Source organism: Zootermopsis nevadensis, unplaced genomic scaffold, assembly GCF_977971745.1.
Source record: "Zootermopsis nevadensis isolate Lab colony 2312 unplaced genomic scaffold, Znev_1.0 Znev_ptg000022l, whole genome shotgun sequence".
Classification (NCBI taxonomy): Eukaryota; Metazoa; Arthropoda; class Insecta; order Blattodea; family Termopsidae; genus Zootermopsis; species Zootermopsis nevadensis.
In genome coordinates this window covers 13412626-13431636 of record NW_028259154.1, presented here as the reverse complement: position 1 = coordinate 13431636, position 19011 = coordinate 13412626, and the positions used below count along the sequence as shown (strand labels likewise).

Sequence of the window (19011 nt, the reverse complement as noted above, 5' to 3'; positions counted from 1 at the left end):
AGATCAACCATTTTCATATCAAACCACGCACGCATTTGCATGCATGCGGATCAATCCGCCCTGCAGTGCATAGCCAGCTGGTCAAAGCCGTACTCAGATTAGTTGCGAGATTCATAATGCTATCTCTTATACTCTTAACCTCTGTCAACCGTATCGAATATTATATTCTACCATTCGGATAAAATTATTCGCACAGTTATAACATTGCGGAGTCAACATGTGAAATAATTATATTATGTCGAACAGTGATTTTTTCTTTTACTGGAACTCTGTGATCAAAATACCATTTACTCAGATATCATTAAAAATTAAATTAAATCCGTGGCGTAACAGCTCCAGAGAGCCAAAGCCGACTAGCTTGACTGCTGGCCTCACGTCCACATGCCTAAGCAGAGGTGAACGATCATCCAACCAGATATAGAGTGACGTGTGGTCAGCACGACGAACCCCCAGCCATTGCTAGCTAAATTATAAAACTTTCACAGACGAGAGTGCAAGTGATACTTTCACGTAATTTTATTGTGCCCTAGGCTTATTTATGGTTGATCAGTCTTTAAATGGGAAATTTTCCATTACCATGATTGATTTTAGACTTCATAGTAATGTTTCTCACTGTTTAGTTTTTAAGTTATATTTTCGACCATAATTAATGTAATGTAAATATTTTATTATTTATCGGATTGAGTTGTAGTTCATCCTGTTTCTGTTTCGTCACGGTATTTTCCACTAACAACATACCTTCTGAATTTTCCGAAGCAAGTTTAGTATTATTCTGCTGCATTTACTATAATATCTGACCTAACATGACTTTAGCAGTCTGTGTCGCTTGTACGTGGTTAGTATTCCGATCTCCAGCAGAAACCCTAATCCGGACTGGACAGAGACTAGCTCTATCTAAGGGAACCAAAAGAGTAGGTACATCTCACCTGAAGACGGAGACAGGACCAGCCTCCGAAACGTCGTGATTTTAAAGAACAGACGATGGAAAAAGTCCCGACAAAGAATAATTTTAAGTATATTTACATAGTTAAGTACTTAATAAAAACACATTTCGGACAAACTCTGTGGACCTTAATGTCGTTAAAGGCAATATTTATCAGTATAATGGTTTTTTTATTCTTTAATCAAGTGTGATAAACTTACTTTAAATTTATACTTGCTTTATTTGTTAGTCAATTAGTCAAGTCAGTGTTCGGGTCAATAGTCAGCCAGTCGTGCTGTTTCATCATTGAGCCAGTCCGTCAGCGAATTTCCATGAATTCTGTTCAGCGAAGCTAAACCTCAGTTGATACAGGCCATCACTTGTGAAGCGTACATATGGTCTAATCTGACCTTAACCGATATACGCTACTTTTGATTGTGTGAATTCAAACAGAATGAGTTGGTGTATAAATATCAGTAGAATCAGATTTATTTATCTTCTTTTTGATTCGCACTGGCAGAAGATCAGAGACACATCAGTAATTTTCCGATTTATTTTGTGCGGCTAATGAGAAATGGACGCGGATCAAATTACAGTCGCTTTGTGTTGTTCTCTTGACACACAGCACGGATACGAATAACAGCGTTTTAAAACATAGAATTTGTGTAAATTGGTGGTAAATACGCTCACTCGTCTTCCATTCCGCTTAGACAAAACTTGGAATTGATAGATTCTGAGTAATATTTCCTAATTATGGTAAAATATAAAACATATTTAAAATAGCTATCGTACAAAAATTACAACCGCTTGGGACTTCTTTATATGTCCTCGTCTTTAGGCTAGTTTGCAACTAAAACTTGCAATTATACACATCTTGGATTCACTATATTTGTCTGTCCGTCTTGAGACACCCGATAGAGCATACCCTTCTTCCCATGCATTTACATGAACAGGTTATCATATGGACCTGCAGCCTAAGTAGGCTGTGGCTTCACACAAATGGGAGTCGACATTGATCAATGAACGACGACCTTTCACTGATCAGAAGACGGCACAAGTAAGATGGGACTGGTCGTGCATGTAGCCTATTTTCCAGGGCAGAGAACCCAAGAAATCTCTTCTTCGTCGTGTTTTCTTTCACCTTTCCTCTTTGAAACCACGTCCTTCACTCCCATTGTAAAGTAGAAACCCAGTATGAACCTTATGCACTTATTTTCTTCAACATAAAATTCGTATTCTTGAATTAATTTCTTACCAACTGTATGGAATCTTGTCATAACAAATTAAGGAATACTTATGAAATACTTATGAGTGATTCTTTGGTAATTTTACAATATTGTATCAACTTTAGAAGCTTTATATTTTCGAATGGGGTTTAAAGTTTGGTATGTACCCTTTCGATTTTCGACGTAATTACCAGCTAATATATTTGTGTATTTCCTCAGTCTATACAGTCGACACCTTAAATAAGTCACGGCAACCTCCTTCCTAGTCCTTGCCTGCTCAACACCCTTCCCATATGTCCCTTATATTCCTCGCTACATAACTTATGAAGTTGAAATTGCGTCATTAAATTACCTATTAACAGGTCATTTAAGTGTGCAGGGCATTGCTAGTGTTTTTAAAGTAACTGAAGAAAGCTTGCATTGGCTGGCTGAAGTAACTACCTCCCTACCATCCTCGTCTTATCCTCACAAACTTTTATTTTGCCTTTAGATCCTTCTTAATGTTGTCCCATTATCTCGTTACGAGTCTCGACCGTGGTCGTTTTCCATTAGTTTTCCACATAAAAATATCCCATCCATTTTACCCTTCTAGATATTTACTGTCTTAACAATACCAACTGGCTTGTTTAATTCGCGCTGTACTGTCTCAACTTTCTATACACTGTCTAAAATACATTCTAGTAACCTGCTGTTAGTGTAGACAGCCGTTATAGAATGTAATCGAAACTATTAAGTCTTTGTAAGATTTGAGGTTTTCACAGCGGTGAGTATGAAGATTTCTGTCTTCTCGGTTGTTGCGCTGTGTAGTCTGGTCGATGTTAACCAACGTTTCAGAGGTCATACTGCCTCCATCATCAGGGCGATGAGTATGAAGATTTCTGTCTTCTGGGTTGTTGCGCTGTGTAGTCTGGTCGATGTTTACCAACGTTTCAGAGGTCGTACTGCCTCTGTCTTTGATTTGTGGCTTGAAATTCATTACAGGAGATAAAACTAAGACATACGACTCCACATTATGCCTTTGTTTTTAAGGTTTTGTGTTATGAAATTTAAAAAGACGAATGTGAATGTACTTCTGAATCAGCCCGTGTAGGTCTAGTGGCCATTGTCCTTCAGAAGTGTCACAATTAGAGGCTTTTATTTGGCATGTCGTTGCAGGTTGATAGTGTAAGTTGGGAGTAAATTGCTAGTGACATTATCCTCTATGCAGAGTCCCTTACACTCGGAGTACCCACGATCACTCAAGACCTTGTCAAGTCCTTCCAGTGCATTAGCAACCCCTTCCATTCGCCTTGTTTTATTTCCATCTGTAAGCTCACTTATTTCTCTTATGTGTTGCGAATTGTGAAGATTATATTGATTGTAAAATCAATAGTCTGTGTTTTTATATAGCATCGGAGCCTAGAGGTGTTTTTTTTTCAGTGGTACTATTTCAGGCACAGAGGTTATTCAGAGTGGATATTAGTTATTTCGATCGTTTATAATGCAGGTTCGCAAAATGTATTAAAAGTCTCTTGTGTTGGCCTTCTTTCAAGCGGCCGATATGGATATAGAGAGCTACCGCTGTGTATACAATGCATTAACCGACTTAGAGCCAGTTGCTGATTTGATTGTATGCAGTCTTTGTAAAAATATTATAATGGGGTACAGTCACATGCATAAATGAAGGAATGGAATGAGGTATAGGATGAAGTAAAAAGGATTGAATAAAATAAAGGAAGGAAGGAGAGAAGAAACGCATGCTTTAGAACTAAGTAAAAACTGATGTTATCAAGTAGAAGTGTATGACGGTTGTGCGGGACAGCATAATATGAATTAAAAGGAATTGAACATTCACTGTGTATAACTTAGTGCTCTGTGATAAGCTCTCCAGCGACAGATTTCTGTCTCCTACAAGTGAACACCAATAAAATATCAAAGGACTCGTTTTTAAATTATGTGTAGGTCTATTCCATTGGAGTTTGTTATTTCACAGATAACGTTTTGTAGAAACATATGGTATTTTCTCTGTGATATTTTTTCTTTAAAATATTGTGTATGTTGAAAGTTTTCTTTTTTGTCAGAAGTGTACCGGTTAAACAAAGAAAGAGGTGAACACAATATTTAAATTTATATCGCCTGTGGTTCTGGGTTTTATCGGAGTGGGGTGCGTAAAAGTCAGTGGGAAATTTTCTAACAGAGTAGCTTAATGTCCCGCAGTGTGTCGAGGAAAAGACATGAATTGCAATATTTTGTGGGTTGTAACTGGAGGCAGGCGTTGGGTTTTACTGCGAGTTCTGTTTCGTGTACAGAATGCCCCTGTAACAATTACCGTGGTCTTCTTCCCGGGAAGATCTATGTATGACTTTTGCTAGTCACTTGCCGGAATTTCCCTAACGTCAAGTAGAGTGGTTAGCATTCCTGTTTCCTATTCGTGAGATACCGAAACTCGTATCGGAGACTGGCTATCCTGAATGGTGTGCAAATTTGGTTTTCGAGTATGAGTCGCGTTGAGTAACCATTTTCGGGGTGAAAGTGAATTGATTGTGTTATTGGGAGCCTTATACTGACATGTGACAAAACATTTGGGTGGAGTTAAGGAGCCGGCTGATAATTAATCGGTGACGAGCACGTGATTGAGAAATGAATGTGACGTAAAAGTTTGTATGAGTCACGTGGTGAGGAGAAGAGTGACGAAAGAAATTGTATTGTTCATGTGAGTCGTGAGAAGAGGTAAAGGAAGATTTTCCTGGCTGGCGTCTGTCGTGAATCTCTTAATAAACACATAAAAAACTGACTTAGAATAGACCACGGCCGTCTCCTTTCACAATCTTTCGAATTCATTAAACCATCCTACTGTTTTCCTTTTCATGGCAGGCTTGTATGTAGTTTGAAGTGTCCTTTGAAACAATGCAAGTATCAATAAATATCCAGGTTTTAAAATAAAAGTCAGAAATGTGTATAGTGAAATCTTTGTACGTCTCTTGCTACCCCACACCAGACGAAAGTTATCTCAAGAGATAGCATTATTTTCCGGATTACCCAGTCCCAGTCCCAACGAGGTCATCGACTATCTTGCTAACTGGGTTCGGGTAAGGGATAGTTTCGCTGAGATTCAAACACGTTACAGGAATCGAGCTTGATGGAGTCTTTTGTATGTCTTAGGGGAAAGATAAGTGAAGATAAGCCCTTAAGAGAGCATTCTGTTTCTTGGCAGTACAAACGTAACTTTCGAACAAGCAATTTGAGCCGTTGTCTCTGTGCCTTCTAGAAGACGTTGGTTGCTGTTCATTGCAGAGCACATTAAGTGAAATCTTGCTCGCAGGGAAGAGTAACATTATTGTTTTTGAGATCCACCTTTTTCGTGTACGTCCTTTCCATAATTCTGTCACCAAGATTTCCAGTATATTCTCTATCTCTTCTTAGACGGTCTCTGGCAGCTGCTTGTGTTAGAAGGGGACAAGAATGTGGCAGAGGGATTTCCACTGATTTGCTTGGCATTATGTAAGCGACTCGGTACAAAAATATACCAAGTCGCAGTTTTCTCTTTTGTTTCCATACTTCACTCACTTATTTCACGTTATCACACGATCATTATTCGTGCATTCTCCTGCCCAGTGATTTTCTTTTTCACTCATTTGCACACCCACAATTTATTCGCACCAGTGGAAGAATATTTCTAAAATAAATAGAAACTACCTTTCACTCACTTCTTCACCGACCCACTCGCTCACACGTATGTGGAAAAAATATCCAAACAATAAGATAAACAATACTTGTAAAAAAAATTAAAATGATTTCCCTCACACATAAACTCACTCGTTTATCTACTATATCCTCACATAGCTTATCCACAGAGCAACCCATGTAATTAAGAAAACATTTCCCATTAAATTTGTCTTCATACAGAATCTTGGAGGTGGATACTTTTATTATTCATACTGGAATATGGTTTTGGTTTAATGCTTTAAGGTAGTCGGGGTAATCTCAGTCGGTATAGTGACTAAGCTGTGGGCTGGACGACTGGCATTCGATTCCCGGCAGGTGAGACGTATTTATCTTCGCCGCGTGTTTTGGAGACCACGTAGCCTCCTATGCAGTGAGAGCGTGGGTTATTTATTGTTCGCTGGGGTTGAAGCTGCCGCGACATGAATTTGACCACCCATCCCCATCCCCATCTAGTGCACAGGTTGAGAATGTGTGACGCTACACTTTCACTCTCATATACGATTTTATGACGTGTACCAGAGACAACCATTAATTTTAAGTTTTATAACCAAAGAAATTAACTTTGAAACTAAGGTACTGAATAAATGAGTCATATTACCCTCTTACTAGTAGCAGCTTGAGCAGAAACCTGGTCTCGTATTTTGTGCGGGAGGCGACCATTAATTGTTAGTAGGACTCCCTAGCACCAGATGGCGTTGAGTTCGTATTATAGTCTCCATCTGGTGTGAGAGGGTTTCTGTAGCACGCCTAACCAACCCCCTAAAAATAAATATCAACATGTGTGTTTTGTATCAGTGTTTGGACAAGCAAAGGAGGTTTTGGCTACAGTTTTATGTATTCTGCTACTCCACTGTCCCTCGCAGTGATATTTTTTCACCCCTCGCAAGAGTAAAGATGCTGACTAATTCTGTGCATTGGGGGAAACTCCTAGCTGGTGTACTGGGAATTCGTATAAACTGCTAAGAACGTTAAGCGCCTGGCACATTTACAGGAGATTATTTATTTTTTACATACCTTGTTATTCTTCAAAGAATAGCCCGGAGAAAGTCTGTATAGTGACTGGCTGCGGACTGGACGTTCGGGGTTTGATCCCCGACAGGGAAAGAGGATTTTTCCTATATCCCTGCATCCAGACAGGTTCTGGGCCCACCCAGTATCCTATCCAGTAGATACCGGGGTCCATTCAACACATCTAGTGCCGAGGTCAGGAATGACTAGGAGCTATTATTACCCCCCCCCCCCTCCAACGACCTAAATGGCTTGTAGCGGGACTGCTTTACTTTTTATTATTCTTGAAAACAGTCACTGACTAATTCTGAAATTCTGAATTTTTAAGGGGGAGATTGATTCATTTCAACGCCTCTATGTACACAGGACATCAAGAGATAAAACAGTGCGGATGTACATCTCTGCCCCCAGCGGGGTTTGATTTCACGATCACAGTCGAACGGTACAATGTGATTCGTAATATATTATTGTCATTAAGATATTAGCTTGATTATATCAACGGATGTGTCTGTGGTAATCCTTGTTAATATGCCGTGCTCTAATCTAGTACCTTCAAATAGGATACGATCACATTCTTACACGTAGCCCCCGTTTCGTCTTATCATATTAACTAATTCCCTGGAAAAAATATTTTGAGAATCTGGTGTTAACTCATGTAGTCAAATTACCCTTATTATATGGAAATCTAAGATTAATTTATCGTATTAACAACATCTTGACACTGGTTACCGTACTCAGGCAGTTTAATCCAGTTCACACACTAAGGCGCTGTTTTATAGACATTCGTTTTGATGTTTTTCTTCCGTTCATGCCTAGATGTTACAAGTTTTCTCTTGATTTGCTTTGCTATAGCCCATTCTAACCCAAATCATGTTAGTAATTTATATTGAACAGAGTTGAAGTTTTTAAGCAAAGATGAGACATTTTGGGATTTAAAATGTTGTCATGACGATGATTGGTGATCCAGTTGCTTTGTAGCGAGGCTCCTTTGACGTCAAACGTTCGCTCAAATATGGTGACGAGTGGGAGGTGTTAACCCACTGCCACCCAAAAGGACACGTGTTAATACATGGATAGGTCGGAAGAAAATTTGAAGGAAATTGAATGAAACGCGAGATACAAATAAAAGGAACGAATGAAGGAAGGAAAATAATGAACACGTAATTAAGCTGGAAACGAAGAGGACGAAAGAAATATGTGATTAAAAAGAAAGAGGAATGGGTAAGAAAGATGGACTGGGATAACCAGACAGTGTAGAGTAGATATGAGGTGGAACGATAATTAAATTATGTAGCGATGTTAGAAGAAAGTTAAGAGGTTAAAAGTTATTTATAAAAAATGAAATGGGACTGAATATGAGGGGAATTTGAATTGCAGAATCATAAAGAGAAACAAAAATAAAACGCAAAAAGGAACTTGAAAGCAGAAGAAAAGTACACATTATTACTCCGATGGCAGGTTCTGTGCTTTACTTTCTGTCCCCCGAGGAAGATAAATACAAATTAGAACTACAAGGCAAAGTGGAAACTTTTATAAGATTTTATTAGTACGTAGTCTTTGTATCTTGAAAATTGTAGTTATTTTACAGAAATATTTGTTTTAATTCCTGCTGTTTGTTATTTTTTCCAGGTTAGTCGCAGTGCGAATTCGATCATGTTGCTAGGGGCGACAAGACATGAAGGTTGAGAGACGCAGGTCAGTCAGTAGCAGCTGATGTTTGAATCCTTTGTACGTAATTAATCTAGAGATCATATGCTCGTCTTTATGAAGTCTCTAGTGCAGTAGCAGATAATATATACGCTTTGTCTGTGGTAGCTTATTTTGCTACCAGTTAACAGTAGAGTTATTTCGCTTTTTCTGTTTGGTAGTAAATGTTCATTCAGCTCAGTATCTCGTCAACTAAATAAGTCGATGAAACAGATGACTTCTGTACAAGCTCCAAATGCAAGTTTCGGAATGTCAGTCTTACTTTTAAGGACCTCAGATGGTTACAATGTTTAGAAGATCCCGCCTTTGTGTGTATGCATAAAATACTTCCATGTTTGTTCATAATTTTACTGCTCGTACATTGACATCTTATGATATGCTTCATACTTCGTCGTATAATATTTTACATGATAAAATTTTACGAGCGAGAACAGTTGATTAAAAATGTTGCAATGATGGGAAAAAACAATAACCTGGATATCTGAGTAATTAAAGGTTCTAGTTTCATGCCTGACAATCAGGAATCAGGATTCAATTCCGGAGAGTGGCAGTGTTTTTCCCTTGCTGTATCAGCTGCAGACCAACTCTGCGACCAATCAAGTTTTCTTCCTATTGGTAAATGGGGTTTATGTTTATTCGTGATTACAAACCTCAACAGTCTTGACAAATCACTCTTACGAGTAGCGATTTCATGAAAGGAACAAAGGATAGGTGTACGTCAGTACAGCACAGTGACAGCGGATTCAGCGACCAGGGTTTGATCCCCTGCGAGGACTAAGTACTTTTTCTATCCTCTGCGTCCAGACCGGCTCTGTGGGCCAACCAGTCTCATATCCAATGGGTACCGGGGACTCCGTCCCTTGGGGTAAGGCGCGGTCGGGGCGTGACGCTGACCACTCACCCCCATCTAGTACCTAGGTCGAGAACGGACATCACCATGGCATGTTGCGGGACAGCTATATTTTATAAAACGCCTTTGCTTAAGAGTTTCTCGTAAACACGATGGTTGTAGAGTGTGAGAGGGAAGTCCACCATTTCCTCTTTTAGTCTAAAAATAATTTTATATAATTCCATTATACGTAAGTGGCCCTAGAGAGTGCTACATACTTTAACAAACCACGTGTCACTTTTATACATTGTATAATGTACTAATTTTGGAGGCTTCGGAAGGAATATGCCGGTCTAATGAATGTAGTAACTCTTGATTATTTCCCAGTCTGAGATTCTTGATTCGTGGAAGTATTTTTTATTGAGTTCATTACTCGGGTCTTTCTTCGTGTAGAAATTATTGAGCTCTGTTTTGTAGGGTATCAGAAAACAGACTAAGATGGAGAAGTTATGTATCTTTATTTATTGATTAATGTTTTGTTTATAGTTTATTTAACTACGCATTTTTTAGTAGCACATCCTATGTAGCGTCGAATGAGAGGAAGGAAGCGATTAAAGAACTGGAAAGGTGAGAAAGGAAGTCAGGAAAGGAGGGAGGGACAGAAATTAGATAATAGGAAGAGGAAAGGGGAGTTGGAACCATTTATCGGTTGCAGAACGATGGTGAGAGTTAGGTGGTGGTGTGAACATTCTCCGTGGATACAGAATTTAATTACCATAAATAAAATGCTTCCTTGTGGTAACAAATCCCTGTTAAAATACAATGTAATATCTTTGGCCTGGTTTTAACAATTGCAATCACAAGTTGCAGTTGAGTAATACATTTCACTTCCATCCTCCTCTTCCAGTCTACTCTTGTTAAAGCTCGACTTTTTAATTTAAAAAAAAATCACCCTCGAGGTTGTTTTATTCCATAAATGGAAAATTCATGTTTCAATTATAAACGTGTTACTCAAATGCTGACAATTTACTTGTTACAGTGTTTGGTTTAGTGATCCAATTTCGTGATATATCTGATACCTTACTTTTCATGTAATGTTGTAACCGCATTACACATTATGAACAGGAAGACGTTTCCGGTCGAAACCAATTACAGCGAGGCATGCTGGTTTAAATTTTAAAATGAAATTTCTGGTGGCCCGTTTCAAGTACGTGATAATTACGTTGTAGCGTAATGCTTATTATACAGTTGCCACTGAGCGTTGTAATTGTTAATGAATTGTCCCCATGAATAAGCTTATACGAAACAGCTGGAATTTTTAAATACTGCAGTTAGATTGCAAATGTTCGCCAGGCACAAAAGTATAAACTTTAACTAGAATTGAAATAGAAAACGGTCCATATAAAAGATACATATTTTCTTACTGTGAAGGCGTAGATTTGATTCATCTGGCACTGGATAGGGACAAGGACTTTTGAGTATGATAGTGAAATTTCGGTTTCCATGGAAAGGAAGTATTTTTTTGTCTACTGAGCTAATTCTCTAGGAGAACTCTTCTCCACAGTGTTCGTTACTTTACTGCCTGGGTAAATTATTTTACATTGAAAAATTATACCTTTATACTTTAGGACATAGTCGAAGGGTTGACTGCAGAGACCTTCATGTCTGTACGACACGGGTTTAATATGCTTTGAAATTACGAGAAATAAACATAGTTCTGGCCACCAGAATTGCGTGCTTTGGCACCGGAAGAGTTATTAACCTTCATTGTACGACAAAAAGACGGAACCTCCATACTACGGAACTGTCGGAAGGAATTTGACTAATTGTTAACGGTTTTTGCAGTATGCTAGTGCGACGCGCGTAAAGCTATACTGCGCATGAGACCTGACGCAAAGGTCGGTAAAGTGTAAGTTTAGCTTGGCCTAAGCAACAATTATGATTCGGAATCGGGAAATAGTGAATTTTTTTGGGGTCATTATATATGAAGTGAGCTTGGAGTATAGTTAATTACGTAACCATCCAGTTAGTTACTTGTTTAGTTAATGAGTTCATTTTTTTTACTATTTGTCTTCATGATCTTCGTATTATATCCAATTCCATAAATTTATTGCAGTTTCATTATTATCTCCGTTATTCTCTTCTGTTGTTATTCACGGAGTTCTGTTGTAGCATGAAGAGGTTTTCATATTGGTCTTCGTTTTAAGACACTGCGAAAAAAAAGCAAGGACTATGGCTTCCAGAGACATTTGTTAATTCGTTTACTTTATTATATATTCAAAGAGGTGTGTATTGTTTGAATTTAGTTATTAGATGCTGAAATACCGCCACAGTAATTTATGCTCGATGCAGTTGCCAATAAGAAGCCGGTTACCATTGTAATCAAATTTAACCTCTGTAACATATTAATGTGTTCTGAACAGTTTTGGTTACGGATGATGTGGCAGTGGAGTTGGGGGTGGGGGTGGGGGTGGAGGAGACTAAAACACACGTAAACTATGCGAATTTCGAGATACGATGTTGAATGCGGTGACGAAGTTGGAGCGCATGTGTTAGTGCGATCATAACGCAGGCTGATGACCACAGTAGCAACATATGCCGGTAGCCAGTGGTTTAGCTGAAAGCTATGTGTAATGCTCCCTTTAGCATTGCTAAACTGGGTATGTTTCAGGCGGGAAAGGGTGGATTCTCTGCGTGTTGTGTGTGTATGTGTTGGGGAGGTACATATTCTCTGCGAACTCCCAGTTCTCTGATGGTAAACTGTACCACTACTATTATGACCAGAATGTAGTCTGTCCATTTGTAACTGTAATAGAACATATGTAGATTCTGTATTTATTATGCACTGTGATACTGTTTTTAAAATTCATAACCCTTTCTATTATGTTTCAAGCATAGAACTAAATTGAAGCATATTCTTGTTTTAGCGCACTACATTCATATGCTGACTTTTTTTTAATTTGCGCTGCTTCTGGCCCTGATCCTGAGTTCAAAATTATTAAAACAGTAAATCAAATGTTCTTTATATCTATTTCCCTTATTTCCTTTACCCTCTTCATGTATATTTGATCACTTTTGTGTTGTTCTTGCTCTTCTTCCCCTCTCATACTTTTCATTCTTCCTCTGCATCATTCCTGTTTTTTCAAAGCAAAAAATTCTTACGCCTTCTGCCTACTTTCCACATTTCTTTTCATAGTTACCACTCTCTCTTGTTTTTAGTTCAATTTAAATCGCCGGGTTGTTCATCGTTATATTTTGTTTATACTTCTCATTCTATTCCGTCTTTACTGTCTTCATCCATTCTTTAATTCGTGTTACTTGTCCGTTATTTGATTTACCTTGTTTTAATTTTTACATTATGTACATTCTTCTGCATTTTTTCCTTCGAATTTTGCTGTTGTTCTCATACGAGGTGCGATCGGAAAGTTTCAATACTGTGTCAATAGAGGGCGAACCGGATGTAGTACGAGCTTCTGCCGCTAGGGGGTGCGGCCTACATTCATAATGAATCAGTGTGCCAGCCGGCATCATCGAATTAGCATTTGTTTCTTAGTTACGGGCGTTTTGGTAGTGCATTACACCGACCCTCCTGCGATTTCGGAATGACGGATTTTCATGAACAAATTAAATTTTGCCAAAGACTCGCCAAAACGGCTACGTAAACCTACGAAATGCTAAAGCAAGCATTTGGGGACTCCGCAATGGGTCGTGCACAAACTTTTGTGTGGCATTCACGTTTTAAAAATGGCCGAACCTCTGTCGATGATGACGAGCGTTCTGGACGACCATCTTCGAGCACAACGCCCGAAAATGTTACGAAGATTCGGCAGGCCATTCACGAAGATCGACGACGTACCATCAACGACTTGTGCGACATTGTTGGGATAGGCTATGGGACCTGTCAGCTGATTCTAAAGGAAGAACTCCACAAGCGACGCATCATGACAACGCGCCAGCGCACACCGCCCTCAAAGTTCGGCAGTTTTTGGCCTCAAACACCATGGCCGTCATCCCGCACCCTCCTTGTTCGCCGGATTTAGCTCCGTGTGACTAATTCCTCTTCCCAAAGATGAAAATTCAGCTAAAGGGAAGAAGATTTGAGACGATAGAAGAGATTCAGGCAGAATCGCGGATGGTGCTTGACAGGCTGACAAAGAAAGATTTCCAGGGATGCTTCCAGGCTTGGCAGCGGCGCTGGGATCGTTTTGTTCACTCCCAGGGGAACTACTTCGAGGGTGATGGATGAATTTAATACCTGAGATAAGTGTATGGGTTTTTATAGGCGCAGTCTTGAAACTTTCCGATCGCACCTCGTACTTTAATTTACTCTTCCAGTGCACATTTTATTTTCCTCGTCTCTTCCTTTCCCTCCTTTTCCTTTGTTTCCTCCTATTTCAGTACCTTAATAGAGCAGGTTCGTTTCATTCTAGCTAGTATTACATATCTCAGCTTACAAACTGCGAACTACGAACTCTAAAAAGCGTTGTTGTATAAGATTCGTAAATTTGATGTCTTTAAACTTGATATAAAAGTTGGAAAACGTGTCTGTCAAAAATACCGTAGCCCATTTAAGTAGCTGTATCATATCTTAAATACTACATTAAATACTACCAGAATGAGTTTTATATAATCCAGAACAGAAAACATTTGCCGCTGTAGGAAGAAGGATTTAATAATGATTGATGGAATTGTAAATATAATCTGTCTTTGTACATTTGTGCGGCAACTCGCGATTTACGTCGTTGAAAAGATGCGGACAAACGAAGAGCTTAAAATTCCCAGCGATGAATTAATTAGATCATTAGATGAGAAATTCGTGTTAAATTTTAGGGTGATACCGTGAACAGAAGATATCTTTGTGAGAGAAATAGGAATAGTTGGAAAAACAAAATTAAGATGGATCTTGAATAAATAAGGGATACAAACAGTGAAAAAATCGTTTGGTTCCTTAAAGAACGACAGATTTCTTGACTAACTGAACGATTAGTAGATTCTTAAGAACTCTGCTCCAAAGAATTGGTTTAAGATGAGAGAGATGTTTTCAGTGACAGTGTTAAATGTCAAAAATATTTTAAAACTGTACAGAATAGCGTTTATATTGTCAATTCAGGATGTGCATTTAGCAGGTATTGGCAGACACTAGCCAGGGACCGATATCAAATTGTTTTCCTGCTGAAGAAACTTTGTGCACTAATGACGCCATGTATTTCGCCTCATGCTTTACTACTGCCTGAGTAATTCCATTGAGCTCGTATGGGCTCAGAATAAAGCGCCGTTTTGTGATTGCATACTGCGCTATTAATGATTCAGTTCCTTGTTCCTCGTCTACAATTACATCCGGCCCCTACACATCTTGAAACACAGCATAGACGTCGGTTAGTCATTTAAAATGTTCGTGTCATAATCTCAGAATTAAAAACATATGCAAATAATAGTGAGTTATAAGTAGAGTTCGGATGTTTATGACCTAAAAAGCCGAGAAATATGCATGCAAATATGCCACAAAAATAGCGAAATATGACCCAAAAAGGCATAATATGTTATGAAAAAATATTCTCTAAAATTTATAAAAAGCGTTTAGTATTTCAGTCATGTTATTTATTTACATATGCATGTACAACTATTACATTACTTGATTTCCTAGCAATTTTAATCAAAAAACTCAGTCGCTTTAAGCTGTAAATGCCTCGTTTTGGATCAGCATCAGATGTAGAATATACGTGTTCCTATAAATATAAGATAAATTTTAAGAAAGATTCTTTCATGCATTTCAAATTCATTAATTACAAATAAATAAATAAACAAATAAACAGAATTCAAAATACTAAGTACATTTCTTCATTCTCCTTTCTTGGCAGCATTACAATATATAACGATGTACATTTTCAAGGTCTCAAATGAAAATCTTCTTAGATTGTCGCACAATATGGTCTTGTAACTTGAGACATCACAAACGTTTCATGGCGGTATCGAAAATTACAGCGATAGAGGAGTGGTTTACTGTATCAAGAAGGAATAAGTCACCAGGGCGGTCAGCAAAGAGCGTGCCAATAACGACATGCCTCAAACATCCGTTGTTTCAACAACCGGAACCCAAATCTTATTGTCGCCCACAGTACATGTAATTCTTTTCAGAACATCTTCATCAGATTTTTCTTTGTGTTGATTCGTCTGGAATTAACTGAGTCATGTATTTCTCCAAGAAAAACTTGAACTGTTCATTGTTCATTTTGTTCAGTTTGCAGACGTCATCATTTCACATAGGGATTCACTGTGAGTGTCTGAGAAATGTAGTTACAAGTAAAAGTTTATACCCAAAATATGAATTTTATCCTCAAAATATAACCGAAATATGCATTTAACTACAACCAAACACATAAAAATGACCGAAATATGCATTTATATGTAAATCAAAAACATTATAAAAACAAAATAATTGTGATTAGGACAACCCAGTTAGTGTTCAATTTCAATTTAGAATGAAAATAGAAGCCCCAATAAAAATATGGTCCCTCGCATCATGCTTCAGACCGGTGGTACGGAATGCGCGCTGGTTCGAGTCTCGGGGGAGAAGAAATTTCTGATGAGATTTTCGACCGGTGTATGAGACCGGTGCCAACCCAGCATCGTGAGGAAAGTGTCAATCTAAATATTGCTTTACAGCACGAGTAATAGATATACCATCTACACATTGACGGTTGATTACGTGTCAAATAATGGCTGCTTCAAATAGACTGAAACTGTATTTGGTTATAATATTCCGTATACAATCGTACCGAATGCCAAAACTTTTCTGACTCACATTCTGTCACAATCCCGGCGAAATTCTAATTTGACTAAAATTGTTTGTGGTTTTCTGCAGTCTCTCCGGGAAAATGCTGTGTAAAATATTAAAATAAGCCACTCGAAGGTTTATCATTCAGTGATTCCACCTACAGCCATTCGACGCAACAATTGTATAAAATAAATGCTACGTTAGTAATCAGACTGTACCTTCGGAATTCAAGTCATGAAGGCTACTGTATGACTAAGTTCTCGGTTAGAGCAATGATAGTCAGATGTGATGGAAGATGTGTTTAAAACTCTCGTTTAGAATTCTAAGCACAGCTCAAAATGGACTGTAAGGGACTAGAAAATTGTCAATCATAGTAAAGTGTAGAGTTGCATTTCTCTTTCTTCAGTAGTGAATGCACGGACAATTTACTTCTTCAAAGAACAAAGGTCTTTTCGCATGAACTAAATAAGAGGCTGCTGGCAATTTTGACACAGTATACTAGTACAACTAACATTCTTTACGTAGCCTCCAACGGGAATGGATTTTGCGTGTGATAAGAATCTTCCGGCATGCATTTAAACTCTTATATGCAAATGAAGCCGAAAAAATATGGCATTATCAGGAATGTTCGTAAGCGTTTGTCTTGGAATACTTGCCGTGGACGATGCCATTCACTTTTATGGACTTTGATATTGTCATAGTGATGGTAACTGAAGAAATTGTTTGAAATTGAGAATTTTCCACCGAATGACGCAAGTTTTTTTTATAAATAACATTTTTTGCTGTGGCGCATACAACATTTTGGTTGGAATCTTGATTTTAGATAAATGAGTTGTGAACTTTTAAGATGGTGTCGTAGGTGTGGTCAAATGACGTAATTTAATGAACAGTCAGAAATACCTCGTTAGGATTTGAGGTTTTCACGGTGGTGAATCTGAAGATGGCTGTCTTCTAGGTTGTATAGTCTGGTAGAGGTTTACCAAAGTTTCAGAGGTCCTTACTGTTTCCTTTATCAGGGTGATGGGAGATACCTTTCCGTTTGCCAACGTTTCAGCACTGAAGGTAAAAGTGATATATTTTTTCCGAAACGTTGGCACACAGCGAAATGTCACACGGTTCAAGTTCCCGAAGACCAACATCTGTATTCACATCGCAAGTGACGGCCTCAAATATTACAATAAACACCTCAGTGAGCTCACTAATTATCAACTGTCAAACATGGTTCTGAGTTATGCTTTTAATGCGTTTTGTTACTGTTTTATTGCTGATGATCAGATCTTTGTCACCTGCACAAAAGGGATCGAAAATTGCATAAAGTAATTTATTAAAAGAGTGTGCAAGTTTGTAACCGCAAAAGTAATTTTTGCCCTACAAGAATTAAAGTGAGATTTGAGGTTTTCACGGCGAAGTGGATGATGATGGTGATGTTCTGGGTTCTGGCGTCATGTAGGCTTGTCGATTGATACCAGCGTCTTAGAGAAACATAACTGGCTTAATCTGCGGGGCTGGAAATGGGTCCAGTATAAACGTCTCAAAGACTGAGAAGAACAACATCAAGAATAAAAGTAATTTTTACAATAAATATAAATTATTAAGGCTGCAGTATAGGTTATGAAAGTTGAATACAAAACTAAATAAATGCCAATAATTTAGTGGAACTGTAAATCTCAAACTGTCAGGGAAATTCCAGAATCTGGTCTCACTAGAATTATGTAGAGTAATAACATTATATATGCTCCTATGGGGGTTAGCAAAAGAACGCAGAAGGCAAAATACGTTTCTCAAGAGAGGTCTCAGAATGTAGACATAGATTATAAGCATAATGAGAATTTTATAAAAGGACCGGAAATGAGATATAACTGTTGTGAAATGAAACCTAGAACTTTTGAAAAGAAGCCTGAGAACATAATCACGACGCTACTTTATATCAACAAGCCGAAGGTTAGAATATTCCAGGAGCTTCGACGAAACTATGAAAAGAGCAGTTTTAATCTTTTTAACTGGGGTAGGCTAAGAGATTCGTGAACTTGATGGTTTCCCATATTTTAGTTTCGCCTTTCAAGTTGATATAAATGTTTCTTATATTTCTTGGGCACCCCTATGGAAGAATTCTTATATCGTATGGTAAAAACTTTGTGTCGCATAGAGTATAGTCTGAGTAGCTAATATTTCACATCCTTAAAGGTTTTCCCTGCTTATTACGTTTTTAATGTCGTGTATGAAGTTAAGTTGTACCCTATAGCTTTGGATGTTTTATATTTCAAGTGGATGGCCTTTTTCCTACTTTTGGGAGGGGTTGCCTGGCTGCCCCTTGGACAAGCTATGTATGGAGTTCACTATAGCTCCTCCCCACCTCCAAACTACTATTGGTCTCAAGAAGCTGCTGTATTTCGTAGGCCAAAGGAAACTTTCTTTTTACTTGTGGCAGGCTAAAAGCTTTCCTTACTAAGAACAGTGTTATTGAATGTGACAGCCTAGAGTCTATTCTTCTATATACACTAAATAAATTTTTCTGCTTGCGATCCTGTCCAAGCTCTTTTTCCTCATTCCACCCCATTTCCCAGAAATAACACCCTCATTCACCTCTCATTGTAACATCATTCACACTCACTAAAACTTGAAATCATTCTGAGACGAACATAAAAATGTACTCCTGCTTCGTACTTGGTGAGGTCCCTGATTCAAATCTCGGCTCGGAGACCGATTGCCGGGATAGCATATTGCAGTAGGCCACGGCCGCTTCCGTCAACATACCTTCCAATTCATTATTCAGTATCACTTTGTTATTCGAAGCTATATAGTCTGATATACTGAAAGTATCTTAAATGAACTGTAAATA

General features: G+C 38.3%; 1 protein-coding gene across 7 annotated transcripts in view; it reads left to right on the top strand.

Moving 5' to 3' along the window:
- LOC110835907 (limbic system-associated membrane protein) overlaps nt 1–19011 on the top strand; it is an 893271-nt gene that overhangs the window by 593050 nt on the left and 281210 nt on the right. Inside the window, exon 1 of one of the 7 annotated variants that reach the window (XM_087353894.1) lies at nt 8535–8556. The exons of the other annotated variants lie outside the window; for them this stretch is intronic. The gene's annotated coding sequence lies outside the window, so the exon portion shown is untranslated. Of the gene's footprint in view, nt 1–8534; nt 8557–19011 lie in introns of those variants that run through there. 7 annotated transcript variants of the gene reach the window in all.